Source organism: Chrysochloris asiatica, unplaced genomic scaffold (assembly GCF_000296735.1).
Source record: "Chrysochloris asiatica unplaced genomic scaffold, ChrAsi1.0 scaffold00519, whole genome shotgun sequence".
Taxonomy (NCBI): domain Eukaryota; kingdom Metazoa; phylum Chordata; class Mammalia; order Afrosoricida; family Chrysochloridae; genus Chrysochloris; species Chrysochloris asiatica.
In genome coordinates, this window is record NW_006409037.1 from 76,913 (window position 1) to 87,917 (window position 11,005).

Below are 11,005 nucleotides of genomic sequence, written 5' to 3' on the forward strand. Positions count from 1 at the left end.
ACATTTTGAATTTGTCTGCCTTGTAGCTAGCTCTCTGTACATGGATATCTTTTACTGATCTGTCAAGTAGATATATCCCTGTATATTAACATACTGGTCTTGTGTGCCCTGTAGGTAGCTCTCAGTATATGGACACGTTGGACACATCTGCCATGTCGCTACTACCCTGAGTATGGACATGTTGGTCTACTCTGCCATATAGCTACCTCTCCATATATAGACAAGCTGGACTCATCTGCCATGAAGCGAGAATCCTGTATATTTAAATTTTCCACTACCTTGCCATGTAGCTAGCTCTCTGTATATGGACATTTTGGATTCTTTTGCCATGTAGCTTGCTCTCTGTACATGGATGTGTTGGACTGATCTGCCAAGTAGTTAGCTCTCTGTATATGAACATATTGGACTTGTCTGCAATGTAGCTAGCTCATAGTATATGGACATGTTGCACACATCTGCCATGTAGATAGAAGTCTGTATGTGGAAATGTTGCAGTACTTTGCCATGAAGCTAGCTCTCTGTATATAGAAAAGTTGGACTCATCTGCCTTTCAGCTGGAACTTTGTATATGGAAATGTTGCACTACCCTTCCATGTAGCTAAATCTCTGTATATGGATATGTTGGACTGATCTACCAAGTAGATGTCTCTCTGTATATGAACATATTGGACTTGTCTGCCATGTAGGTGGGTTTCAGTATATGGACACTTTGGGCACATCTGACATGCAGCTAGTATGCTGAATATGGACATGTTAGACTACTCTGCCATGTAGCTAGCTCTCAATATATGGACACGTTGGACACATGTGCCATTTAGCTAGAACTCTGTATTTGGAAACGTTGCACTTCTCTGCCATGTAGCTAGTTCTCTTTAAACAGACAAGTTGGACTCATCTGCCTTGTAGCTTGAACTTTTATACGGAAATGTTGCACTACCCTGCCATGTAGCTAGCTCTTTGTATATGGACATTTTGGACTTGTCTGCCATGTAGCTAGATCTCTGTATATAGACATGTTGTACTTATATACCTTGTAGCTAGAATTTTGTATATGGAAATGTTGCAGTACCCTGCCATGTAGCTAGCTTTCTATTTATGGACATTTTGGACTCATATGCCATGTAGCTAGATCTGTGTACATGGATATGTTGGACTGATCTGCCAAGTAGGTGGCTCTCTGTATTTGAACATATTTGACTTGTCTGCCATGTAGGTGACTCTCAATATATGGACATGTTGGACATATATGACATGAAGCTAGTTCTCTGAATATGGACATGTTAGACTACTCTGCCATGTAGCTAGCTCACAGTATATGTACATGTTAGACACATGTTCCATGTAGCTAGAACTCTGTATATGGAAATGTTGTACTTCTCGGCCATGTAGCTAGCTCTCTGTATATAGACATGTTGGACTCATCTGTCTTATAGCTAGAACTCGGTATATGGAAATGTTGCACTACTATGCCACGAAGCTAGCTCTCTGCATATGGACATTTTGGACTCATCTGCCATGTAGCTAGCTCTCTGTACATGGATATATTGGTCTGATCTGCCAAGTAGGTAGCTCTTTGTATATGAACATATTGGACTTGCCTGTCATGTAGATAGCTCTCATTGTATGGAGACATTGGACACATCTGCTATGTACCTAGAACTCTGTATAAGGAAATGTTGCACTATCCTGCCATGTAGTTAGTTCTCTGTATATAGACAAGTTGGACTCATCTGCTTTGTCGCTAGAACTCTGTAGATGGAAATGTTACACTACCCCGTCATATATCAAGCTCTATCTATATGGACATTTTGGCCTCAACTGTCAAATAGCTAGCTCTCTGTACATGGATATGTTGAACTCATCTGTCAAGTAGGTAGCTCTCTGTATATGAACATATTGGATTTGTCTGCCATGTAGATAACTCTCTGTATATGGACATGTTGGACTCATCTGCCATGTACCTAGTACCCTGTATATGAACATGTTGGGTTGCTCTGCCATGTAGCTAACTCTCAGTGTATGGACACATTGGACATATCTCCCATATACCTATAAGTCTGTATAGGGAAATGTTGCACTACTTTGCCATGTAGCTAGCTCTCTGTATATGGACATTTTGGACTCGTCTGACATGTAGCTATCTCTCTGTATATGAATATGTTGTACTGACCTGACAAGAAGTTAGATCACTGTATATGAACATATTGGACTTGTCTGTCATGTAGGAAGCTCTGAATATATGGACTCCTAGGACACATCTGCAATGTATCTCAAACTCTGTATATGGAAATGTTACAGTACCCTGCCATGTCGCTAGCTCCCAGTATATGCACATTTTGGACTCGTCTACCATGTAGCTAGATCTCTGTACATGGATATTTTTTACTGATCTGACAAGAACTTAGCTCTCTGTATATGAACATATTGGACTTTTCTACCCTGTATGTGCCTCTCAGTATATGGACATGTTGTACACAACTGCCATGTAGCTACTACCCTGAATATGAACATGTTGGACTACTCTGCCATGAAGCTATCTCTCAGTATACTGACACGTTGGACACATCTGCCATGTACCTCGAACTCTGTATATGTAAATGTTGAAGTACTCTGCCATGTAGCTAGCTCTCCATATATAAACAAATTGGACTCATCTACCTTGTAGCTAGAACACTGTGTATGCAAATGTTGCACTACCTTGTCATGTAGCTAGCTGTCTGTATTTAAACAAGTTGGAATCATCTGCCTTGTAGCTAGAACTCTGTATATGGAAATGTTGCACTACCCTGCTATGTAGCTACCTCTCTGTATATGGAAATTTTGGGCTCATCTGCCATGTAGCTAGCTCTCTGTACATGGACAGGTTGGAGACATCTGCCCTGTAGATAGAACTCTGTGTATGGAAATCTTGCAACACACTGCCATGCAGCTAGATTTCTGTATATAGACAATTTGGACTCTTCTGCCTTGTAGCTAGAACTCTCTATACGGAAATGCTGCACTACCCTGTCATGTAGGTAGCTCTCTGTATATGGACATTTTCAATTCGTCTTCCATATTGCTAGTTCTCTGTATATAGACAAATTGGACTCATATGCCTTGTAGCTAGAGCTCTGTATATGGAAATGTTGCACTACACTGCCATATAGCTAGCTCCCTTTATATGGAAATTTCGAACTCCTCTCACATATATTCGAACATGGATATATTAGATGATCTGCCAAGTAGTTATCTATCTTTTTTTGAACATACTGGAATTTTCTGCCTTGTAGCTAGTTCTCTGTATATGGATATGTTGGACTCATCTGCCATGTAACTACTTCCATGTATATGGACATGTTGAACTACTCTGCCATGTAGTTAGCCCTCAGTATATGTGCACGTTGGACACATCTCCCATGTACCTAGAACTCTGTCTATCAAATGTTGCACTACTCTGCCATGTAGCTAGTTCTCTGTATATAGCCAAGTTGGACTCATCTGCCTTATAGGTAGAACTCTGTATATGGAAATGTTGCACTACCCTTACATGTAGCTAGATATCTGTATATGGGCATTTTGGACTCATCTGCCATGTAGCTAACTCTCTGTACATTTGGATAAGTTGGACTGATCTGCGAAGAATTTAGATCTCTGTATATGAACATACTGGACATGTCTGTCATGTAGGTAGCTCTGAATATATGGATTCCTAGGACACATCTGCCATGTAGCTCAAACTCTGTATATGGAAATGTTACACTACCCTGCCATGTAGCTAGCTCTCTGTATATGGACATTTTGGACTCGTCTTCCATTTAGATAACCCTCTGTGTATGAAAATATTGGACTTGTCTGTCATGTAGCTAGCTCTCAGTATATGGACACGTTGGACACATCTGCCATGTAGTGAGAACTCAGTATATGTACATGTTGGACTCCTCTGCCATGTAACTATCTCTCAGTATATGAACATTTTGGACTTATCTGTAATGTAACTTGAACTCTGTATATGGAAATGATGCACTACACTGCATTGTAGCCAGCTCTCTTTATATGGACATTTTGGACTCTTCTAACACAAAGCTAGCTCTATGTGCATGTATATTTTGGACTGATCTGCCATGAAGCTAGCTCTCAGCATATGGACACTTTTGACATATCTGGCATGTAGCTAGAACTCTGTATATGGAAATGTTGCAATAACCTGCCATGTAGCTAGCTCTCTTTACATGGATATGTTACACTTATCTGTGAAATAGGTAGCTCTCTGTATATGAACATATTGGTCTTGTCTGCCATGTAGCTAGCTCTCAGTATAGGGATACGTTGGACACATCTGCCGTGTAGTGAGAACTCAGTATATGTACATGTTGGACTCTTCTACCATGTAGCTATCTCTCAGTATATGAACACTTTGGATTCATCTGCCATGTAGCTAGAATTCTGTATATGGAAATGTTGCACTACTCTGCCATGAAATTAGCTCTCTGTATATGGACTTTGTGGACTCCTCTGCCATGCAGCTAGCTCTCTATGCATGGATATGTTGGACTGATCTGATAATTAGTAAGATCTTTTTATATGAACATATTTGACTTGTCTGCCATGTAGCTAGCTCTCATTATTTGGACACGTTGGACTCATCTGCCTTGTGACTAGAACTCTGTTTATGGAAATGTTGCCCTGCCCTGCCATTTGGGAAGCCCTCTGTACATAGGCAAGTTGGACTCATCTGTCTTACAGCTAGAACTCTGTATATGGAAATGTTGCCCTGTCCTGCCACTGTGAGACCCTAAGAAGAACTCTATTTTCTACCTAGACTAAAGCACCTCTCCCTGTCTCAGGAATGTGCCTGGTCGGTTAGTGCCAGACGGAGATGACCCCCTTCCCCTACGAGACATAAAATTAGAGATAAACTCTCCTGACAAACCCAAGTCCAGATAATGTATGTCTTCCTTACCCTAATTAAACTGTCCTAGAGTAACAAACGTCTTCCTTATCCTAATAAAGCTATCCTAGCTATAGTTAGTGGCCAATCGAATTGTGTAATCCCCTACCTTACCAAGTGTAAACCAATCCTAGAGAAGTTAGGTAGAAGACTCCCGAATCTGTTTGTAAAATCTATAAAAACCCTGCTACCATGGAGCTTGGGGCTCTATCCCTATTCCGCTGCATCGGATAAGGTTAGAGACCTGGCTCGAGCTTGAATAAACAGCATTTGTGCTCTTGCATCGGCTACGGCATCGAAACCTTGGGTGGTTTTACAGGACCCTGAACTCTGGGCATAACATTTGGGGGCCCATCCGGGATCCCCAAAACCCCCAGTATCTCCGGAACTGGAGGGTTGTCCTTGGCCTGTAAGTCTGTGTACATATGTGGCCATCTGTCTGTGTCTGTTTTACTGTGAGCTCAAGTTTCAGTCTGAAGCTGGAAAATAGCCTAGGCGGACACGCCGTAAGGCTACCATCAGGGAGTCTTGGAAGACATTCATGCTCTGTTATAGGGGATGGGGAAAGAAAGCCCCCAGGTCTGTGCATCTGAAAGGCAAAGTGGGTCACTTCCACGGGTGCAGTGTGAGACTGCCGCCTGGTGTTTGTGTGTCTGTGTGTTTTCTTTTAACTCTGTCTCCAAGCCAGCGGAGTGCTGTCAGATCCCAAAGCCTTGTCTGTCTCTGGTGTCGAGTGAGTGGTCATTCGAGTGCCGTGTAAGAGCAACTGGGCATAGCCTGCTATGCTCGGTTCATGCGGCACCACGGCCCTCAGGCTACGGTGACTTATTGGGTCTTTTTCTGCGGTTCAATGACTTCCTCGTACAGCATAACAGATACTCATCGCTTCACGAGCGGTGACCTGGTCTGGAGTTTATACTGCTGATCCTTAGCTAGGAGGGAGTTACAATACCTCTTTGTGTGGACCCCCCGTTCATCATTCAAACCCAACTCTATGTCCCTCTCCTGGTCTATGTGTGTCCTGGTCAACCTTGTATACCTACCCCTAGCTCTTGTCTTTAGTGTTGGACTGGCTCCGACTGCTCCTGAAGACTGGACTCTCTGCCACAGATTGACCCTTTCTCTCTGTTATCTACTCTGCATTTTCTTTTATGTGGCTGTGCTGTGCCTCTAACTAGACCAATCTGCAGTGTCTTCCTTTGTTTTCAAGTTCCTGTCCCCAGATTGGTGGAAGCTGAGCTTACTAAGAGAACCTAGTGCAGCATTTCGGCCTCTCAGAGGACTGGGCTTCAGTCCCTCCTGAGGATGATTCCTCAGTGGGCTTTATACACCAGCACTATAACTCACGTAAGCAGCAAAACCGTCAGAGACATCTTTGCTATCACTGGGTCTGGTGATCTATCATGTGTGCATGTTACTAATACCTGACTCATGACATGGGACAAGCAGCAACCACCCCATTGTCCCTTGTAACCGATCATTTCAGAGAAATGAAAAAACGTGCCCAAAATCTTAGTGCAGGCATAAAAAATGGCAGACTCAAGACTTTCTGCAGTTCCGAGTGGCCCGCCTTTAACGTAGGATGGCCACAAGAGGGCACCTTTGACTTACAAACCACTCAGAGAGTCTGAGACATAATGCTCCACCCATGAACAGGGCACCCAGATCAAAATTCCTTACATTGTTGCCTGGGAAGACCTGATTTGAACCCCCCCCCATGGGTAAAATCCTTCCTGCCTCCACCGAAGCTGCAGTTACCGACTGTAGTGCTAGTGGCATGCAAGAAAAGGAAGGAGAAAGAGAAACCTCCTAAAGAGTCTAGCGTAGCAAAACAGGCAGACAGTAAGCCCATGGCACCGCTATACCCAGTTCTACAAGACAGCACTGCAGAAGAGCTTATTTTTCCCCCTCCTTACCAAGCCCAGACCCCTCCTCCTCCTCCTGCTCCTCCCCAGCCCCCTCCTGCTCCTGTACAACGTGAAGTGGTGACCGAGGGCCTAGTGCAGGCAGGAGGGAGGGTGGGACCTACCAGCTCCCAGTCGCCCGGATGCGGGGGGCCCCGCCTTCAATACTCGAAACAGGCGGGCAGCATCTCCAGTGGGGTCGGCTGACACTACTATCCTCCCATTAAGAGCCACGGGACCCCCAGACGCACAAGGCAACCAACCCCATCACTATTGGCCTTTTGCCACTAGCGATCTGTGCAATTGGCAATCTCAACATGCCAAATTCTCAGATAACCCAAGGGATCTGATTAACCTATTAGAAATCATTCTGTTCACACATCAGCCCACCTGGGATGATTGTCAGCAACTCCTCCAAATTTTATTCACCATAGAGGAGCGACAGGGAATCCAGGCTGAGTCCAGGAAGTTAGTTCCTGGAGATAATGGGCAACCCACCATTAATGCTGACATCATCAATGTTTCTTTTCGGTTGTCTAGACCAGACTGGGATTTTAAACTAATGGAAGGGAGGGAGAGGCTCCGAGTTTATCACCAGGCTCTGTTGGGAGGTCTCAAAGTGGCTGCTAAAAAGCCCACCAATTTGGCCAAAGTAGGTAGTGTGCAACAGAAATCAGATGAAAGCCCCGCAGCATTTTTAGAGAGAATTCAGGAAGCTTTCTGTAGCTATACACCTATGGACCCTGAAGCTACTGAAACTAAGGCAGCAGTTATAATGCATTTTGTTAATCAAACAGCTCCCGACATCGGAAGGAAATTGCAGAAGGTAGATAGGCTAGGAGAAAAGAGTATCCAAGATCTAGTAGTAGTGGCTAAGAGAGTATTTAACCACCAAGAAACTGCAGAAGAGAGACAGATGAAATCAGAAAGCCGTCATACTCAGAACCTTGCGCAGATTTTACTAGTCTCTACTACAGGGGAACCGAGCGAACATGAGTGACAATTAAGAAAGATTGCATGAGACAGAAGAGGCAGAGGGGAACAAAGAAAGAGAGTCAGGTTAAGGAAGAATCAATGTGCTTACTGCAAAGAAGAGGTTCATTGGGCCAGAGAGTGTCCTAAGAAAATAACAGGAAATCAATCAAAAACTCCCATCCTGGTGATTGATGAGCTGAGTGACTAGTGGAGACGGGGTTCAGTGCCCCTCCCCAAGCCCAGGGTAACTCTGAAAGTGGAGGGGAAGCCTATTGATTTCCTTGTAGATATGGGAGCTCAACACTCTGTTCTGTTATTGCCACATGGGAAAATGACTAACAAAACTTCCTGGGTCCAAGGGGCCACCGGGATGAAACAGTACTCATGGACTACTCGAAGAACAGTAGATTTAAGTGTTGGCTGAGTATCCCACTCATTCATAGTCATACCCGACTGCCCATATCCCTTGCTCGGGAGAGACTTACTCACCAAGATAGCGGCACAGATTCACTTCCTTCCTGAAAGAACAGAAATCCTGGACAGAGGGGGAGAGCCTATCCAGGTGTTGACTGTAAGCCTTGAGGATCAGTATTGGCTACATCAGGAGCCAGCACAGCCAAACCCAGATATTGACTGGTGGCTAGCAACATTCCCTAAAGCCTGGACTGAGACAGGCGGTGTAGGTCTAGCCAAGCAGAGAGTCCCAGAGATCATTGAGCTAAAGCCTGGAGTCGACCCTGTATGAGTCCAACAATATCCCATGCCCCTAGAAGCTCGCAAAAGAGTGACTCCACATATCAGAAGGCTGCTTGACCAGGGAATTTTGAAGCCATGTCAGTCATCCTGGAACACTCCTCTGTTGCCCGTGCATAAATCACACTCCACTGACTACCGGCCCATGCAGGATCTCTATGAAGTGAACAAGAGAGTCATGGATATTCACCCCACAGTGCCCAACCCCTACACCTTCCTAAGTTCGTTACTCCCAAACCATCAGTGGTATAAGGTCCTAGATCTAAAAGATGTATTCTTCAGTCTGCCATTAGACCCCCAAAGTCAGCACATCTTTGCGTTTGAATGGAGCGACCCGGAACGAGGCATACATAGTCAATTGACGTGGACTCAATTGGCCCAAGGGCTCAAATTCTCACTGGTAATATTTAATGAGGCTCTACAGGACGACCTGAGTGAGTTTCACCTTCAGAACCCTCACTTAACTCTATTGCAGTATGTAGATGATCTCCTTATAGCATCTGAAAGTCAAGAAGCCTGCAAGAGAGGTACCAAAGACCTTCTCACCACACTCGCAGAACTGGGGTACCGCACTTCTGCTAAGAAAGTCCAGATCTGCAAACCCGAGGTAAGATACTTGGGGTATGTGCTGAAAGAAGGCCAGAGGTGGCTGTCTGATTCCAGGAAAGAGACGTTCTTAAAATCCTGACACCAGACTCTCCCCATAAAGTCTGGGAATTTCTAGGGTCAGCTGGTTTCTGTCGTCTGTGGATACCTGGTTTTGCAGAGTTGGCCATACCCCTGTATGAGGCAACAAAAAGCAGAAATCTTTTGAGCAAATTAAAGTTGCCCTGTTAGGAGCACCAGCTCTGAAACTACCTGATATCACTAAGCCCTTCCATCTCTACATAGATGAAAAGAAAGGCATTGATAAAGGTGTTCTGATCCAATACATCAGCCCGTGGCACCGCCCAGTGGCTTACTTGTCTAAGAAACTTGATCCGGTTGCTGCAGGATGGCCTCCGTGCCTAAGGATGATTGCGGCAGTTGCCCTGATGGTCAAAGATGCTGGCAAGTTAACACTAGGCCAAGAATTATATGTAATAACCCCTCACGCAGTCAAAGGAGTCCTGAAACAGCCCCCAGACCGCTGGCTCAGCAACGCTCGCCTAACTCACTACCAAAGTCTGCTTTTGAATTCCTCCCGAGTTATTTTTCATACGCCAGCAGCCCTGAACCCAGCTACGCTGCTGCCGGACCCAGACTTAGACGCTCCATAACAGGACTGTTCAGACATCTTAGCCCAAGTGCATGGCATTCGAGCGGACTTAAGAGATCAACCGTGGCCAGATGCAGAGGACACTTGGTTTACCGAAGGAAGCAATTTTGTCTGGGAAGGGAACAGTCTTTGTGGACACCTCTTCAGGATGCACAGAAGCCTTCCCCACCAAGCGTGAAACAGCACAAATAGTAGCTAAGAATTTGCTGGAATACATCCTACCGAGGTATGGCTTTCCAGCGATGCTTGGTTCAGATAACAGACCCGCCTTCATCTCCAAGTCTCCAGCAGGTGCATCACAGCCTCTGGCTGCAGGTGAGAGCGTTGTATGAGACAGGCCAGCCCCTGGAGCCCCACCCCTATCACCCCGGAGACTGGGTCTACACCCGGAGGCACCGGCAAGGAGACCTTGAATCGTGTTGAAGGGGTCTTTTTTGGTGATCCTGACCACTCCCACCACCCTCAAAGTTGACGGTGTCGCTGCCTGGGTACACCACACACATGTCCGACCAGCTGACACACCAACACCACGAGAGGGCACTCAACAATGGGAAATCTCCAAAGGCCGAGACAACCCTTTAAAACCTCACTTCCGCAGGACTTGCCAGCCAGCTTAGCCCTCTGGGTCGTCTTCAGCCTCCCTAGAATAAAAGCCCAACCCCACCATAACCCTCCCAAGACTAGATCTAAGGGAAACACCCAGAACTTGACTATACTTGCAATCCCGATCATATTAACCTTCATCCCATGGACCCAGGGATCCCCTCACTCACCCCAGCAGCTAACCTGGCAGGTTCTCTCCTGCATGGGAGAGGTAGTTGTGTCAGTGTCTAAGCAAGAGACCCCTAACACCTGGTGGCCTGATATAACAGTTGACTTATGCCAACTAACTGAGGGATCATGGGACGTGCCAATGTTTGAACCCAGTCGTGGGGGAGTACCTGAATGCAATGGGAGGTTTGACTGTAGCAGATGTTGCCCAGGCGTAGGAATAGGATCCAGAGATGGATGTGGACATCCTACTCTCAAGGCAGTACGAGGACACTCCCCATCTATATGTGCCCCCAGGACGGGAGGAGCAGGGCTCAGGTTTTTAAGTGTGGGGGACCAGAGCATTTCTTTTGTGCATCTTGGGGTTGATAAAACAACAGGAGACACATATTGGAAGCCCTCCTCGTCATGGGA

General features: G+C 45.5%; 1 pseudogene; it reads left to right on the plus strand.

The window, feature by feature from the left end:
- Positions 1–6,780: 6,780 nt before the first annotated feature.
- LOC102837453 lies at positions 6,781–9,821 on the plus strand (annotated as a pseudogene).
- The last annotated feature ends 1,184 nt before the right edge of the window (positions 9,822–11,005 follow it).